Source organism: Ochotona princeps, chromosome 6 (genome assembly GCF_030435755.1).
Source record: "Ochotona princeps isolate mOchPri1 chromosome 6, mOchPri1.hap1, whole genome shotgun sequence".
In the NCBI taxonomy this organism is placed as follows: Eukaryota; Metazoa; Chordata; class Mammalia; order Lagomorpha; family Ochotonidae; genus Ochotona; species Ochotona princeps.
Window position 1 is genome coordinate 17,060,971 of NC_080837.1, and position 18,705 is coordinate 17,079,675.

The 18,705-nt window shown below is 43.5% G+C and overlaps 1 protein-coding gene and 2 non-coding genes across 6 annotated transcripts in view; all 3 read right to left on the minus strand.

Annotated features, from left to right (window-relative positions):
* ZNF609 (zinc finger protein 609) overlaps window positions 1–18,705 on the minus strand; it is a 203,032-nt gene that overhangs the window by 25,424 nt on the left and 158,903 nt on the right. The window lies entirely within an intron of this gene.
* LOC118759279 (U6 spliceosomal RNA) lies at window positions 584–695 on the minus strand. Its single transcript, XR_004996083.2, has one exon. It is a non-coding gene; the product is annotated as a U6 spliceosomal RNA (small nuclear RNA).
* On the minus strand, window positions 3,624–3,749 carry LOC118759365 (small nucleolar RNA SNORA40). The gene has a single exon (XR_004996157.2). It is a non-coding gene; the product is annotated as a small nucleolar RNA SNORA40 (small nucleolar RNA).

Below are 18,705 nucleotides of genomic sequence, written 5' to 3' on the forward strand. Positions count from 1 at the left end.
GCCGCTGGGCCCACAAACCCAGTTCTAAAGCAGCACTGCTTTGCTGCAGAGGACATCGGAAACCTTAATCCTTCCTGTATTCAGACTGATCCAGGTCTAAGAGCCCCTTGTTACCGTTTCTGCTAGTACCTTACTGTGCAGCTGATCATAACCTCCTGGAATAATTCCTTCACTTGTCTTCCAAGTCACCACCTCTGCCTGTTTTTCTCTGTTTCTAGTTATTTGTGAGGGTCTTTTGTAGTCACCACATGTGTGCTTGAGACAAACTTACATCTCTAGCCTCAATCATTCTCCCCAATTAGAGATGCACATATCTAATTGTAAATTTGACATTGCCATTCCATGTCTAAACAAGAGACCTCAGACTTCCAGTGCATGCACCAGGATCCCATATGGACGCTGGTTCCTGTCCTGGCCGCCCCTCTTCCCATCCAGTTCCCTGCCAGTGGTCTGGGAAAACAGTCGAGGACAGCCCAAAACCTTGGCACCCTGCACCCACATGGGAGACCTGGAAAAAGCTCCTGGCTTTGGATCAGCTCAGCTCTGGCTATTGTCGCCACTTGGGAAGTGAACCAGCAGATGGAAGATCTTCTTCTCTGTCTCTCCTCCTTTTTGTGTGTCATCCTTGCGCAGGGGCCATGCTAATCTTCTCTGTATCGTTCCAATTTTAGTGTATGTGCTGCCGAAGTGAGCACTCTCCTCCTTTCTGTAAACCTACATTTCCAACAAAAACAAGTAAATCTTTAAAGCAAAATAAATAAACTTGTTGGCTCAACACTCAAAAGGCATCTAGATTTTGATTGTATCTCCACTTCTACCACTCCACAGGCTCATGGACTACCTCAATATACATCCTAATTTGTTTTTAGATTTAATCCTACTCTGACCTAAATATAACACAGAAGCTAGAGAGAAAATACTAAAAACTAAGACATATTCTTTTTTTAATATAAAACATTTATTTATTTTTATTGGAAAGGCAGATTTACAAAGAGAAGGGGAGAAAGAAAGCACTTTTACACCCACTGATTCACTTCCCAAGAGGCTATAATGACTAAAGTTGAGCTGATCCAAAGCCAGGAGCGAGGAGCTCCTTCCGGGTCTCGCAAGCTGGGTCCCTAAGGCTTCTGGCCATCCTCTACTGCTTTCTCAGGCCACAAGCAGGTAGCTGGAAGGGAAGTAGAGCTTTCAGGACACGAACTGGCATTCACATTGGATGTGGGTGCTTGTAGGCAGAAGTTCACACTGGGACCTATTTCACTAGTTCCTTTTTAAAAAAGTTTGTAGCGGTAGCCTAGCAGCTGAAGTTCTTGCCTTGCACATGCTGGGATCCCATATGAGCACTGGTTCTAAACCTGGCAGCCCTGTTTCTCATCCCAGGGAACACAAGCTCCCTGCTTGGGGCCCTGTATCAGTGTGGGAGACCTGGAAGAGGCTCTGGGCTCCTGGCTTTGGATTGGCTCAGCTCCAGCTGTTGTGGCCACTTGGGAAATGAATCAATGGATGGAAGATCTTCTCTATCTCTCCTCCTCTCTATATATCTCACTTTCCAATAAAAATAAAATAAAAATAAATCTTAAAAAATATTTCTTTTAATTAAGAGTACAGGCATTATAAGGAGGAATACCAGTGGCAAGATAAGCACTGCTCTGAAATCCTCTCTTACTTTCTCCAGGGGGTAGTGTGTTTATTCAATTCAGAGTCTCAGGGTGCCTGACTGTGGTAGTTACAAATACATCTATAAATGCTTTCATACGCTTCCCTGATTCCCATGGGCTGCTATTAGCAACTTGATTCTAACAAACAGAACATGGCAGAAACGATGAGACTAGGTGACAAAAGATAGTGGCATTATTGTAGAGTCCTCCGTGGCTTTTCCTGTGAATGAACCTGCTGCCACATTGTGAGTACACTTAAGCAGTCCCAGAGAGGTCTACGTGGCCAGGAATTGAGGCTTCTTGTCAATAATGATGTATGAACCAACACTGAAGATGATTTTCTTGCCCCGAACAAGCTTTCAGATGAATGCAGCTATAGTCAACTGATGGCAACCACATGAGAGATCCTGAGACAGACCACCCACCTGTCACTTATGAATTTCTCACCTATAGTCACCGTGTACAACAGTACTTTCAGAAAATCTGTTTTAGGATAAATTGTTCCTTAACAGCTGATCAAATGGAACAGTGTCTATCTTGTGTGGATGAAGATTCATTTAACTTATTTACTATTACTTGTCAGACTTTTATTACTATTGTAATAAACACTGAGATTAGAAAAAAAAAAGCTAAGAAGATCCATAGTTCTATTCCTGGGCTGGGAGCTAATATTTGTTAAAAGTTACTTTGGGGGCAGAAGGAGGGAAGACAGTGTCTGGAGCGATAGCCTAGTGGTTAAATCCTTACCTTGCAAGCACCAGGATCCCCTATGGGCACTAGTTCATCAACCAGCTACTCCACTTCCCATCCAGCTCCCTGCTTGTAGCCTGGGAAAACTAGTGGATGGCCCAAAGCCCTGGGACCCTGCACCCGCGTGGGAAACCTGGAAATGGTTCCTCGTTCTAGCTGTTGAGGCCATTTGGGCAGTGAGCCAGAGGAAGGAAGATCTTTCTGTCTGCTCTTCTCTCCGTAAATCCACCTTTCCAATAAAAATAAATAAATCTTAAGGAAAAATGGGGGTGTGTGTGTGAGTGTTGTGGCTTAGATGGTTAAGCTGCCACTTGGATTGTATGTTGTGGGGGTAGCCTGAAGTATGAGATGTCAGAGAAATAACAGAGGATGTTGTAAATCCTACAAGGATCTGGGATGAACATTATACCTAACAGTAACTCCCTGAGATGATAAGCTGAGGCCGTGTGTCAGAGAACAGCTTGTGTTGAGAAGTTGGTTTCATAATTGATGCTACATAAGCACTTTTGGGGGCAGTGGCTAAGATGATGCTTGGGGTGGTATCCCAAGTGAAATGCCTGTGTGACTCCTGGTTGACTCCAATTCCAGCTTCAAGCTAATGCAGATCCTGGGAGGAAGCAGGTGATGGCTCAAATATTTAGGTCCTTGTCACACGGAAGATCTGTATTGAGCTTTGGATTTCTGGCTTTGGCCTGGCTTAACTGTTGCAGGAACTTGGGGGAATAACCCAAGGGCTAGAAAGATCTCCCTCTGTCTCTGTCACTGTGTCTTTCAAATAAATAAAGATAAAGGCAAATATTTGTTGATTGTCATGATTGGTGGGTTAATGTAGTAAAATACGTTACAGAAAATAAGATAAAAACTTCTAATTAGGCTGTTGTTGTGGAGCACTGGGTTAAGTTGTCCCTTGCTACACCTGGCATCCCATGAATGCCCATTTGAATCTTAGATTTTCCACTTCAGATGCAAGTCTCTGCTAATGCACCTATGAAAGCAGTGGAAGATGCCCCAAGCACTTGGACTACCCCCGCATGAGAGACCCAGGTGGAGTTCCAGGTTCCTGGTTTTGGCCTGATCCAACCCCAGGCCACTGCAGTCATTTGGGGAGTTAACCAGTAGATGAAAGATCTTCTTCTCTCCTCTCTTTCCTCTCCTCCTCTCTCCCCTGTAATTCTTTCTAATAATAATAATAATAATAATAATAATTTATTTTTTCCAATTACTGCTTGTATGTATCAAAACCCATATTGATCAATGAGTTCTGGGCTGCAAAAGAAGATTTATTTTTGCACCTGTATGTCAGTGTTCGCAAGTTAAAAAAAAAAACATGAATTGAATGCAATTAAAAGTACTTCTGGTTTTATGTTGGGCTGCTTCATTTACTATCTTCCAACAGCTGATGTTCATACATGCTGTTTTCTGAATCTGGTAATAACAGAGAGGTTCTTGTTTTTAGCTTTGTTTTGTTATTCAATTATTTACCCCATTTTAGAGAATTATGCTGTAGCTAACCACTCCGACCCATTCTATTCTACATAAATGTGCTTATTTACTTGAAAGCCAGAGAGGGGGAGAGATGAGCAGAGATATCTCAGCATTATTTCATTAGTCAAATATCTGAAATAGCCAAGAGCTGACCAGGCTGAAGCCAGGAGCACAGAAATCAACCTGGGTCTTCCACATGAATGGCAGGTACACAAGGACTTGAGACATCACCTGCTGCCTCGTAGGGTGTGCTTAAAGCAGCAAGTTGGTATTGGAAAGGGAAACAGGTATTTTATAAAGGTTGGGGACATTCTAAACAATATGTAAGATGTATTTGTTTGAAAAGCAGAATGAGAGAGAGGAAGAGACACAGAGAATTTCCGTTGCCTGATTCTCTCTCCAAATGGCCACAAGAACCAGGGCTGAGCCAAACTGAAGCCCGGAGCCTGAGACTCCATCCAGCTCTTCCACATGTGTGGCAAGGGTCCAAGCACTCAGGTCATCATCTGGGGCTCTGCAAGGTGCATTAGCAGGACAGTCAGGACTCAAACTGGTGCTCTGAAATAGCATGCCAGTACTGCAAGATGCAGCTGAGTCCCTTGTACCACAATAGGGTCACCCTCAAAACAGCAGCTAAATCACTAAGCCAAATACTCACCTCCTGAGAGCCATTCTATGTTTAATGTGTACATTTTTGTTCACATTTTTCTTATATTATGTGTATTATTTTGATTTAACATATTTTAATTTACTTTGTATTGTGTTAAAGATACCACTCCTCAATATTTCTCAGGAGCTACCTGTATGGCTATAGGATATTTAACCCATTAAAAGTTGTTTGTAATGTCTATACCTACTTCTGAGTTCCTACTAGCAGGTAGGGGTGTAAAGATACATAAAATTAATCCCAATTCATTTATATGTATCTTACAGCCCAATGGGATAAATACATAAAATGAAAACATGCTATCAGGCAGTAAATAAAAACAGTTTGGTAGAATTGTCAAGTGAATGAAATGTTGACATATAACATATTTAGTAAAAAAAAAAAAGCATAGGAAGGGTGAAGTCTAGATGTCTAGATTTAAATAAATAATTGAGCGGCCAGTGTGGTGGCTAGAAAGCTAATCCTCTCCCTTCAAGTGCCAGCATCCCATGTGGGTGCCGGTTCATGTCCCAGCTGCTTCATCTCCCATCCAGATCCTTGCTTGTGGCCTGGCAATGCAGTGGAGGACAGCCCAAAGCTTTGGGACCCTGCACCAGCATAGTGGACCTGAAGAAGCTCCTGGCTCCTGATTAGCTCATCTTAGCTCTAGCTGCTGTGGCCATTTGGGGAGTAAACTAATACAAAAGAAAGGTCTTCTCTCTATCTCACCTTCTCTCTCTGTAAAATCTGTCCTTCGAGTGAAAATAAATACACCTTTAAAAAATAAACTATTGGGCCCGGCGCCGTGGCCTAGCGGCTAAAGTCTTCGCCTTGAATGCACCGGGATCCCATATGGGCGCCGGTTCTAATCCTGGCAGCTCCATTTCCCATCCAGCTCCCTGCTTGTGGTCTGGGAAAGCAGTCAAGGATGGCCCAAAGTCTTGGGACCCTGCACCTGCATAAGAGACCTGGAGGAGGTTCCTGGTTCCTGGCTTTGGATCGGCACAGCACCGGCTGTTGCAGCTCACTTGGGGAGTGAATCATAGGACAGAAGATCTTCCTCTCTGTCTCTCCTCCTCTCTGTATATCTGACTTTCCAATATAAAATAAATAAATCTTAAAAAATAAATAAACTATTGATAATAGTGAAACAGCATTTATATATTTCTAGACTTTCCTCTAGATGGTGCTGAAACAATCATATTGTCATTCGTAACTCAAGTTTCCTGGAACATTTACAAGAGTAAGAGGTAATTTATGACTCATTAGCAACTTGATGGCTCTGCTATCAACTTTATAGCCCTTTGGCTGCAAGTGTAGACAAGTGTGAAATTCTGGACACTGTCAAGAAATTGAAATCATAGAAAATGTAAATTCTAGTACCTTATCATTCAGTCTACAGAGTCACTAAACCAGGGATGATGCATCTGTATGTGTTTGCAGGTGACAGAGCGGGGCATTTATTGGCTTACAATTTAAAACGAAGGGAACGAAACTTGAACATAAAGCAAGTACAGGGTTCGGCGTGATGGTTCAGTGGCTAAATACTCACTTGGCAGATGCTGGGACCCCATATGGGTTCTAGGATCCCATATTTGTGTCTCAGCTGCTCCATTTCCCATCCTGCTCCCTGATTGTGGCCTGGGAAAGCAGTGGAAGACGGCCCCATGCCTTGGGACCCTGCACGTGTATGGGAGACCAGGAAGCTCCACTGTGGCTATTTGGGTAGTGAAACATCAGATGAACACCTCTCTCCCTCTCTGTGACTTTCAAATAAATAATAACAAAACTAAAAACTTAAAAGAGACTAATACTATATTTTAAAACATGTTTATGGACTGGTGTTCTGACTCAGTATGTTAAGTCCCTACATGAGACTTAACACATCATAAGTTCAAGTCCTGTTGCTGCACTGCTGATCTAGCTTCCTGCTAATTCACCTAGGAAAGCAGATGATTCAAGTACTTAAATCCTGCTGCCCATATGGGAGACTGAATGGAGTGAAAAGCTCATTATTTTTTGGTCTTGCCTGGCTGTTGCAGCTGTCCGATTTGTTTCTCTCTATCCTGTCTTTTTCTTTCTTTTTTTTTTTTTTTAAATTAAATTTCTGTTAGACAAACTTTATTTTTTAAAATATTTATTTTTAGGGTCTGGCTCTGTGGATGGACAGTCCAATCCTCTATCTGCTAGCACCAGCATCCTTTATGGGTGCCAATTTCTGTCCTGGCTGTTCCATTTTTGATCCAACTCCCTGCTGATGGCTTGGGAAGGCAGAAGAGGATGGCTCAAGTCCTTGGGTCCCTGTACCCATGTGCAACACCTGAAATAAGCTCCTGGCTTTGGATTAGCTCAGCTCTGGCCACTGCAGCCACTTGGGAAGTGAACCTGTGGCTGGAAGATCTCTCTCTCTCTCCGTTTCTCTCTGTCTTTTTCTCTGTATATTTGCCCTTTTTTTTTTAAAGGCTAAAATTAAATTAAATACTTATTTCTAAGAACATTTATTCATTTATTTAGGATTAATTTGTCTATTTGAAAGGCAGAATTACAGAGAGAGGGAGAAAGACACAGAGACTTCTTCCATCCTCTGATTCACACTCCAAATAACTGCAATGGCTGCAGTCGCGTAGGGTGAATCCAGGAGTTTCATCCGGATCCCCCCCTGCCTAACCACTTAGGCCATCTTCTGTTGCTTTTTTCAGACCAGTAGCAGAGAGCTGGATGGGACATGATACAGCCTGGACATGAAGTGGATGCCATGGTGTAGGTGGCAGCTTTACTCCATATGCCACAGCACTGAGCTCTGGGCATACTCTATAAGCCTTGTTCTCCAAAAAGGTACAGAGCTGGAGGGCCTATCCAGGAAGAGCCCTACTGTACACTCTGTACAGACTTATATGATATAGTAAAATGATTTGAAAGCATAAAATGGGCTCTAAGATTTTATTTTTTAAATAGATTTATTTATTATTTTTAAAGGCAAAGTGCTAATTCTCTCCCCAAATGGTCACAACAGCCAAGGCTGGGCCAGGCCAAAGTCGAGACCAAGAACTCCATGTGGGTTTCCCACATGGATGGTAGGGGCCCAAGTACTCAGGCCACCTTCCTCTTCTCAGGTCCATTAGCAGGATACTGGATCAGAAGTGAAGCAGCTGGGACTTGAACCAGCACTCCAAAATGGGTGCCAGTTTCATAAGTGGTAGCTTAATCAGTTGTGCCAGAATGTTGGCCTCTGAGTTGTTTTGTTTTTAAACTTCTGAATAACTGAACTTCTAACACATAGACAGTTGGATAGGATAGCGGTGACCAGTGGTTAAGGTCAGAGAAGAAATACGTACCATAGAAAGAGAAAAAGAAACACCTTTGACTTCCTTCCCAAGAGGGGAGTGCTCTGCACAAAACTACAGCATTAGGATTGGGAGAACATCTGTGAGAAACTTCTACCAGGTCCTCTCCACTAGCTATCACTGCCAGAACAACTTCCAAACCTGCAGGTTACCTTATGTCTTTGTTCTCTCAAGGGTGCTTCTTCCTTGCAAAGTACTTGAGAGTACACTCTTTCTCCTCCAATGTTAGAGGATCAACTGGCTGAGGAATCCCTATATTAAATAGGAACTGAGTGATGGCTTGCTGCTCCTATATAATCCAACACAGAAGCATGCACCTATAGAGATGACCTGCCTTTTTAGTAACAAACAAGCAGATTGCAGAAGAGCTGCTCTAGTTGCCAACTGCCTTTTACCCAAAGTGATCTTTTCAGGAGGAGTGGTACATGAAATCTGCTGATTGTATAATTAATAGGCCTCTTATGATACACTAGTTGGTGGTATTATTTGCACATATTTAAAGATGCCTTAGCTATAAAACTTCCTGAAAATGAGCTCCCATATACAAAGTAAATGAGAAAAATCACCCTACAAGTTTCAGGAAGCAAAGCTCCCTATTTGGCATAATACAGCCAAAATGTGACAGGGTACAATTTCTTTTAATTCTCCCTATTTCAAAAGTAAGCAGTAGTGTCAGACAAAGGTGAAGATGTGTTTTGACATAATAATGAAATCTTTTTTGTGTGTCATTTATGCCATTATTTTTGTGTTTAGATAGCCTTTTCTGATTTAGACATCAGGATATGGGGATTGGCATTGTAGCACAGTGGGGGTAGGTAGGATGCCACATGTGACATGGATGCCAATTCAAGTTCTGGCTGCTCCACTTCTTCAGCTTCCTGCTAATGCATCTGGGAAGGCAGCTGAAGCGAGCCCAGGAATTTGGACTCCTGTCACCCATGTGGGAAGCCCAGACGTGTTTTAGGCTCTTGGCTTTTTTGCATGGGCCAGCGCTGTCCATTGTGTAGCCATTGAGGAGTGACAAATGGACAGAAGGTCGATCTCTTCTTCTCTATCATTCTGCCTTTCAAATAAACACATTTTAAAAAAAAGAAATCGGGCCCGGCGGCGTGGCCTAGCGGCTAAAGTCCTCGCCTTCAATGCCCCGGGATCCCATATGGGCGCCGGTTCTAATCCCGGCAGCTCCACTTGCCATCCAGCTCCCTGCTTGTGGCCTGGGAAAGCAGTCGAGGACAGCCCAAAGCTTTGGGACCCTGCACCTGCGTGGGAGACCGGAAGAGGTTCCAGGTTCCCGGCTTCGGATTGGCGCGCACCGACCCGTTGCAGCTCACTTGGGGAGTGAATCATAGGACAGAAGATCTTCCTCTCTGTCTCTCTCCTCTCTGTATATCTGACTGTAATAAAATAAATAAATCTTAAAAAAAAAAAGGAATCAATATATTCACTTGTATACTAATGCCTTTCCTTTCAATAAATCTTGATATTTGTGCATATATGTATACCTGTTTATACCTATTTTTAGACACTTTTAGGTGGGCTTCTAAATTAATTTTCCATCATCACAGAGAGGGCTTTCCCAACATCTGTTATTAAAAATTCCTTACCACATTTATTGGTTTGTCTATGAATTAGAACATGCTCCTGGATTGCTTGGAAGATTCTACTAGGTTAGTACAAGTGGTAATTTTACAGCTTTACATTGGTTTTCAATAAATGATGAAACATTATCCCTTTACTCTAAAACACACATAATAAGCATTAAATAAATATTCCATTTTACAATTATATTAGTTTTTCTCATTGTTGGTTAAAGGTGTAAACACTACACAAAATTCTTCTCAATGTTCTATAACTTTTTCAGTATTTTTGATGCTTTATTCTAAGTACATTCATTTACTTTCATTTCTATACTGCATTTATGGGATCAGAGTAACCAGAAAGTCCTAACCCATCATATATATTTTTACCTAATTAGGTATACATTTAAAAATTAATGTCTAGGGCCCCGGCGCGATAGCATAGTGGTTAAAGTCCTCGCCTTGCGTGCTGGGATCCCATGTGGGCACTGGTTCTAACCCTGGCAGCTCCACTTCCCATCCACCTCCCTGCTTGTGGCCTGGGAAAGCAGTAGAGGATGGCCCAAAGCCTTGAGACCCTGCACCTGCGTGGAGACCCGGAAAGAAGCTCCTGGCTCCTGGCATTGGATTGGCTCAGTTCTAGCCTTTGTGGCCGCTTGGGGAGTGAACATTGGACGGAAGATCTTCCTCTCTGTCTCTCCTCTGTATACCCGCCTTTCCAATAAAGATAAATAAATCTTTAAAAAAAAGTCTAAATTTGCCCAACCAAAGGTGGAGTGGGTTCACGTTTTTTTAAAAGCTATTTATTTTTATTGGGAAGGCAAATTTACAGAGAGAAGGAGAGACAAAGATATTCCATCTGCTGATTCACTCCCCAGGTCGCAGCAATGGCTGGAGCTGAACTGATGTGAATCTTCTTCTGGGCCTCCCACGCAGGTGCAGGGTCCCAAGGCTTTGGGCCATCCTTGACTGCTTTCCTAGGACACAAGCAGGGAGCTGGAAGGGAAGTGCAGTAGCTGGGACATGAACCAGTGCCCATATGGGATCCCGGTGCATGCAAGGCAACAATTTAGCCACTAGGCTACTGTATTGGGCACAGTGGTTCACATTCTGTATTTTTATTTATGCACTTCCAGACAAATTAGAAGTTGCTCTAGGTTTTGCAATTAGCTTCTTTCTTCCTCCTGCACTTGTGAGATGACCTGTTAGAAGCAGTCCAGACTATAAGTACTTTCACATGCTGAATTTGACTCAATTAACTCCAATAAAATCCCACTAAGTCATGAAAGAAGTCTCCTAATTCCTAATGATACAAAAAGTAGATGCTTAACTCCAGATAAATGAATCAAAAAAAATTTGAGTGATGGTAGTAAAAACAAATTTCTCTTAACAGCTATCATTTTTTTTTTTTTTAAGATTTTATTATTATTGGAAAGCCAGATATACAGAGAGGAGGAGAGACAGAGAGGAAGATCTTCCATCCAATGATTCACTCCCCAAGTGAGCCACAATGGTCCGGTGCGCGCCAATCCGATGCCGGGAACCGGGAACCAGGAACCTCTTCTGGGTCTCCCACACGGGTGCAGGGTCCCAAAGCCTTGGGCCGTCCTCGACTGCTTTCCCAGGCCACAAGCAGGGAGCTGGATGGGAAGTGGAGCTGCTGGGATTAGAACCGGCGCCCATATGGGATCCCGGGGCGTTCAAGGCAAGGACTTTAGCCGCTAGGCCACGCCGCCGGGCCCAACAGCTATCATTTTTTAAAAGAATGTATTTTTTGTTTATTGGAAAGGCAGCACCACAGACTGAAAGGATGAGACAGAGAGAGACAGAGAGAGAGATCTCTGAATCTTCCCTCAGTGGTTCGCTCCTCAAATGTTCACAATGGTTGGGACTAGACCAAAGCCAGGAGTCTGAATTCCATCTGAATCTCCCATTTTGGTACAGGCACCCAGGCATGTGGGACATCTGCTGCTTTTCCAGGCACATTCTCAAGGAACAGGATTGGAAGTGGAACAGCTGGAATCTGAACCAGTGTTCATACGGGACACTAGCACTGCAGGCAGCAGATTGATGTACTGTGTGACACAACACCAGCCCCAGCACTTACCACTTATTGCACTGTAGAATTTTCTTTATATTAGCTCATATTTAATCCTCTGAATAACTTTCAAATAGTATTATTGTTCCCAATTTACAGATGAGGAAACAGAAGCTCAGAGTAATTTGTTCCCATGATACAGGCTAAATAGGGTACAGAGCAGAACTAAATTTTTTAATCAGTCTGTCTCTGAACTGTAGCCTAATTATGCTGCCTCTCAAGAGGAGAATGCTTGGTTCCTAGGAGCTCACATTTCCAGGTGTAAAACACAAAGTGGTCTATGTATTACACTTGAGAATAAAATTGTGGACTAGGTAAAAGACATCAACACCTGTAGGTTTATTTTTGGATGAGGAGTGGATTATTGATTTTATGTTTGACTTTTCTTTACCAGAAGAGGAACAGAGCAGTAAAAAAAAAAAAATCTGTATGCAAAAATAGCAGACAGGAAGAAAGCAAAATTGTCAAAGTAAGCAAACTGCAGCAAGAAGATATAGAGAGGAAAAGGATTAAACAGAAACTCAGAACTCCAACATTGCAAGGATATTTTTTTAAAGATTTATTTCTTTTAATTGGAAAGGCAGATATACAGAAAGAAGACACAGAGACAGAAAGATCTTCCATCCTCTGGTTCACTCTTCATCTGGCTGCAATGCATGGAGCTTAGCCAATCCAAAGCAGGAGTCAAGAGCTTCTTCTGGGTCTCCCACTTGGGTACAGGGTCCCAAGGCTTTGGGACATCCTCTACTGGTTTCTCTGGCAACAAGCTGGATGGGAAGTAGAGCAGCCAGGGCATGAACTGGTACCCATATGGAATCCCAGAGCATGCAAGGAGAGGATTTAGTCACTAGGCTATTGCATTAGGTCTGCTAAGTTATTATTATGAAACATATAATAATATTCCCTTGGTGTGTGAGGTACCTTATTGTTGACTGAAGAAACAAAGCTCAGTTCTTGAGAAGGTGGAAAGTTTCAGAAGTATATTGAAAAAAAAAAAAGATATATTTCTTTTTATTTGAAAGGCAGAGTTACAGAGAAATAACAAGAGAAAGAGAGACGGAGTTAGTTCTTCCATCTGTTGGTTCACTGTCCAAATGGCCACAATGCCTGGAGCTGGGGTCGTCTGGAATCATGTTCCAAGAATTTCTTCTGAGTGTTCCACATGGGTGGAGGGGCCTAAACACTTGGGCCCGCCCTTGCTGCCTTTCCAGGCTATTAGCATGGAACTAGCTTTAAAGAGAGCCACAGGGACTGAAACTCGCATCCCTATGGGATGGTTGTGCACCAGTCCCCAGAAGCGTTTTTTAAAATCATAGAAAAGGGGAGGATACAATAATTGAGTCAGGATGTATGGACTACTGTGTTTCAAATGTTACAAGATACCACTTAATGTTCTGGGAAAACTATCATGGCATACTCCTCTAAACAGAGGTTATAAAATACATAGAGAGGGGTGCCAATTTGTTAAAAACAAAACAAGGGCCAGCTGGCACAGGGGGTTAAGCTGCTGCTGCTATTTCACCATGGCTGACATCCCATATCAGCGTGTCAGTTCAAATACTGGCTACTCTGTGTCTGAGCCAGCTTCCTGCTAGCAAACCTAGGAAGTCAGTGCCAGCAAGTGCTGTGGTCTAGTCTGAGATGGCTGGCCTTCGTACTCAACATTCACAGGTGCTACAGCTTGGCCCGCCTGCAGCCCTCATAACAACTGACAGGTGTTGCAGTCCAATCCAGTCTGGCTTGTACCTGTCCTGGCTCTTGGTCATGACAGTGTATGGCTGGGCCAAACTCGCCCAACCCGCCTCAGACAGAGCTCACACATATGGTGAAGGGTGATGCAGTCCAGTCGGTCTAGCCTGGCCTCCTTCCAGTCCTGGGTCTCACATTCACCAATGGGAGATGCTGCCTAGCATGGGAGTTTCCCAACTTCTTCTTCCAGGCCCACTCCCAGCCTTGGATCTCACATGTGCTGATGGGTGCTGTGCCCCAACCTGACTAGCCTGTATCCAGCTCTCGCCAGTGGGTGCTACAGCCTAGCCCAGCCTAGCCCAGCCTGGCTCACCTCCAGACCGGCACTCATGTGAACCAGTTGATGCTCTGGGAATAGCCTTTTGAAATCAAGAGACTAGGGAAAATTATGATCTCTTGTGGTTGGAATACTGGTTAACATTTTCTTCCTAAATTGGGTATAGGTTCACAGTTACTACATGAAAATCATTCTCTTTTTACAGGTTTGTCATGAGGTAATATCTGGCACTTTGGCAGAAACCTTGGGAAAACCTTGGTCCCAAATTTACCTATTACAATGAAAATTATTAGAAAATCCTTTATCCACATTGTCCCATGATATAACTTATTTTTTTATTTTTTAAAGATGTATTTATTTTTATAGGAAAGGCAAATCAGATTTACGGACAAAAGGAGAGACAGAAGAAAGCTCTTCTATCTGCTGGTTCACTCCCCAAATGGCCATAACAGCTGGAGTTGAGCCAATCCAAAGCCAGGATCCAGGAGCTTCTTATGGGTTTCCTATATGGATGCAGGGTCCAAAGGCTTTGGGCCATCCTCAACAGTGTTCCCAGGCCATAAGCAGGAAGCAGCGTGGAAAATGGAACAGCTGGGACATGAACTGGTGTCCATATGGAATCCTGGTACTTAAAAGGTAAGGATTTAACACTGAGCCACTGCACCAGGACCCATGCTATAAATTCTTACAACCTACCAAACCTCATGTAAGGCTGAACCCTAAATCAGTTTAACTGCATCTCCAGGCCTTTATCTGACTTGTCCTAGCAGTCCATTCAGCTCCAAATCATGGATCTGACTGCAGGGAAAGCTCAAATTATGCATGAGTCTTCCAAAGCCAAAAACTGAAAGGCAGAAGCATATTGTTCCTATAGAGAAGACACTTCCAAAGAGAACCTGCATTGACCAGGAATCCTTTATTTACATGCCAAGTGAGAGTATAACTCCATGAGGTGTTCCACCGGAACAGTGTTGAGCGCTGGGGGCTCATGGAGCTATGCTGCGGGCGGCACAATGGAAGCATCTCAGAATCTTTCAAAGAAAAAACTGGTACCTGGTTTCTATCTGCAGGCATTCTGATTTAATTTAATTGGGAGAAACCCAAACATTAGGATCTTAAAAATTCTTGCCACTTCACTCCAATATACAGCAATATTTGGGGACCACTGCTACAGAAATGGTGTCTTCACATTTTTCATTCAACTTTGGAATTGACAGGAAAGAACAACCTTCAATCTTATTTCTGGGATCATTCAGGACTTTATGGGCCAAAGAAAGCACAAGGTAATGAATACCCATTATCTGGGAACAATTTTCATACAGCCATGGTACTCTGTCTCCACAGAATTTAAAGAAGAAATACAATAAACCAGTTGAAATCATTCACAAGTAAATTCTAACCTGAGGAATGGTGGGAGTAGATCTGGCACTGTTAAAACTAGGCAAGGAAAAAAACCGGCAAGAGCAAAGCACTCCACCCGCAGCCAGTGGGGACAGGGTGGCTGCGCAAGATCACTGAAGATCTGACACAGTTCCGCCTCCCCTCTACAAGTTCTTGCACCATGGAAACTTGGTATAGTGCAACAAGGGCTGGCTCACCACACCCTGAAATCACACATCCTCCCTTTCCTTTTGCTGAGGTAACCACAGGCTGCAGCCATGACTGCAGGAGGCAGCTTGGCAGAGGTCATCAGGTCTAGCTGGAGTCCTTGACTGAAAATCATTAGGAACAGAAAGGATGGTATCACCTCACTGGGGCCACTTAGTGAAATTTCTGCACAGGAATCACCCCCACAGTTTCAACACCTTATGACATAGCAGGAAGAACTAGTCTAAGAACATGGCTAGGGTTGGCTTACATGACGCACTTTTCCTTTAGCATTTTTTAGCCAGAGACTAAGAGGTGCTGCCAACTGCCAAAACCTATTTTTCCTTTTGATTACCTCCACTTGGCAGGTTATGGGCTTAAGAGAGGACAAATGAACCACCTCTTTGGGTCTTAGTGCCAAGGAAAGGAAAAAGTTAATGGAGAGAGAGGAACTTAGTATCAGCTGAGGTCAGGGAGCAGATGCTTTTCTGGCTTTGGGAAGCAATGCCTCATTACGCTGTTCTAGATAGTCTTCCTTATGTCAGCTTATGACAAACATCACTCTTAATTTTCATCAGCTCCTGCTATGAGTTAAATTGTATCACTTCCCCCCACCCCCGAAAAGATATTGTTGAAGTCGCAACACCCACAATCTCAGAATGTCACCTTATTTGGACTCTGAGTTATTACAGCAGTAGTAGAGTTATTTCAGACTTTGAGCCTCCAGAACTGTGAGAAAATACATTTCAGATTTGGGGGAAAGTGTCTGGTATCATGGTGAAGACGATGCTTAGAATATCCCCATCCCCTAGCAGACTGCTTGCTTTGAATTCTGGCTCCTTCACTGGAAGGCAGCAGGCCTTGGGTCCCTGTCACTCACACGGGACATCTTGGCCTAGAACTGGCTTTTGTGGACATTTGGGGAAACAAATTAGCTTATTGAATCTCTCTCTTCTCTCTTACAAATAAAACAAACATTTTAAAATATTTTATTTCCTTTTCAACTTAATAGTTTTTTTATAACAATAAACCTGCTCCTGTCAGTCATTTCCCATTGGATCTCCCACATGGGACTGAAGCAGCTCGGGAACCTGCACAGGCTCAAGGCCATCCACGGACTTCGGTGACACCTCGGAACAATAAACCTGCTCCAGCTGAAGCTGCTGATTCAGGATGGGAAGAAGAGTGAGAATTTAATGTAGCATTAAGAAGCTGTGTATACTTCAGAGTATCTTAGCTCAATTTCTAGTTGGGGACTGCCATTGTGGCAGAGCGTGTAAAGCTGCCACCTGCAATCCAGAATCACATATGGACACTGCTTTGAGTCCCAGCTGCTCCACTTCTGATGCAGTTACCTTCTAATGGCCTAGAAAAGCAATGGAAGATGGTCCACCTGCTTGGGTCCCTGATACCCATATAGGAAACCAAGAAGAAGTTCCTGGGTTTGCCCTGGCCAGCACTGGTCATTGTGGCCATGTGAGGAGTGGATCAGCAGATGGAGGACTGCTCTCTCTGACTTACAAAATGAATAAATATATTTTTTAAAATGAGAGGCTACTGGTCTTACTTTTTAAAGATTTTTTTGTTTTTATTGTAAAGTCAGATACACAGAGAGAAAGATCTTCTGTCTGTTGATTCACTCCCCAAGCAGCTGCAATGACCAGAGCTGAGCCAATTCGAAGCCAAGAACCAGGAGCCTCTTCCAGGTTTCCCACACAGGTACAGGGTTCCAAAGCTTCAGGCCATCTTCATCTATCTTCATAGGCCACAAGCAGGGAGCTGGATGGGAAGCAGGGCTGCCCATATGGACGGGTGCCCATATGCGATCCCGGAGCTTATAAGATGAGGACATTAGCCCCCTCACCCTTTTTTATTTTTTTATTATTATTATATTTTAAAGATTTAGTTTTATTACAAAGTCAGATATACAGAGAGGAAGAGAGACAGAGAGGAAGATCTTCCATCCGATGTTTCACTCCCCAAGTGAGCCGCAACGGGCCGGTGCTGCGCCAATCCGATGCCAGGAACCAGGAACCTCTTCCAGGTCTCCCACACGGGTGCAGGGTCCCAATGCATTGGGCCGTCCTCAACTGCTTTCCCAGGCCACAAGCAGGGAGCTGGATGGGAAGAGGTGTGGCCATCCATGATTAGAACCAGTGCCCATATGGGATCCCGGTGCGTACAAGGCGAGGACTTTTGCTGCTAGGCTACCATGCTGGGCCCTAAATCTCTCTCTTTCTTTTTAAGATTTATTTACTTTTATTGCAAAGTCAGATACTCAGAGAGGAGGAGAGACAGAGAGGAAGATCTTCCGTCCGATGATTCACTCCCCAAGTGGCCACCAAGGCTGGTGCTGCGCTGATCCAAAGCCAGGAGCCCAGATCCTATTCCGGGTCTCCGACATGGGTGCAGGGTTCCAAGGCTTTGGGCCATCTTCAACTGCTTTCCCAGGCCACAAGCAGGGAGCTGGATGGGAAGGGGGGCCGCCATGATTAGAACCAGCGCCTATATGGGATCCTGGCGCCTTCAAGGCGAGGACTTTAGCCGCTATACCATTGCGCCAGGCCCCCTAAATAAATCTTAAAAAAGAAAAAAATAAATTCCAGTTCTGACTCCAATTCCTGTTAATGCAATCCCTGTGAGGTACTGGTGATGGCTCAAGAAATGGAGAGATTGCCGTGGCCCAGCATAATCTTGGCCTATGCAGGCATTTCGCGAGTAAGCCAGCAGATGCAAGCTCTCTACCTTTTAGATAAACCACAATACAAAACAATTCAAGGAATATGAGCAGTTTGGAGTAGCTCATATATATTCTAACTAAGCTTCCAAGGGATGATCTGTGACTTGCTCTGTTCTGCTCTCCCCCAAACTCTCTGATTTACACCAGCTTAAGTAAAAGGATAAAACTCTAGGTCCTAGGGCCCGATGTGAGAGTGTAGCACCTAAAGTCCTCGCTTTGAGCGTGCCAAAATCCTATTTGAACACTGGTTCTAATCCCAGACGCCCTGCTTCCCATCCAGCTCCCTGCTTGTGGCCTGGGAAAGCAGTCGAGGACGGCCCAAAGACTTGGGACCCTGCACCCATGTGGGAGACCTGGAAGAAGTTCCTGGATCCTGGCTTTGGACTGGCACAGGACCGGCCATTGCAGTCACTTGGAGAGTGAATCATCGGACAGTAGAACTTTCTCGCTGTCTCTTCTCCTCTCTATATATCTGACTTTGTAATAAAAATAAATAAATCTTTAAAAGACAAACAAAAAAAACTTTAGGTCTTATGCAAACTGATCTGAAGATTTATAAACATAATCCTAATAAAAATATTGGCAGTTTTTTTCCCAGAAAAATTCACAAGCTGGTCCTAAAATTTATAGGGAAAAAAACAAAAAAAGGAAAAAATTTATATGGACAAGGATATCCAATGCATTCTTTTTGTTGTTGTTGTTAAAGATTTATTTATTTATTTATGTTACTTATTTACTTTTAATTGGAAATTCAGATTTCCAGAGAAAAGGAAAGACAGAGAGGAAGATCTTCC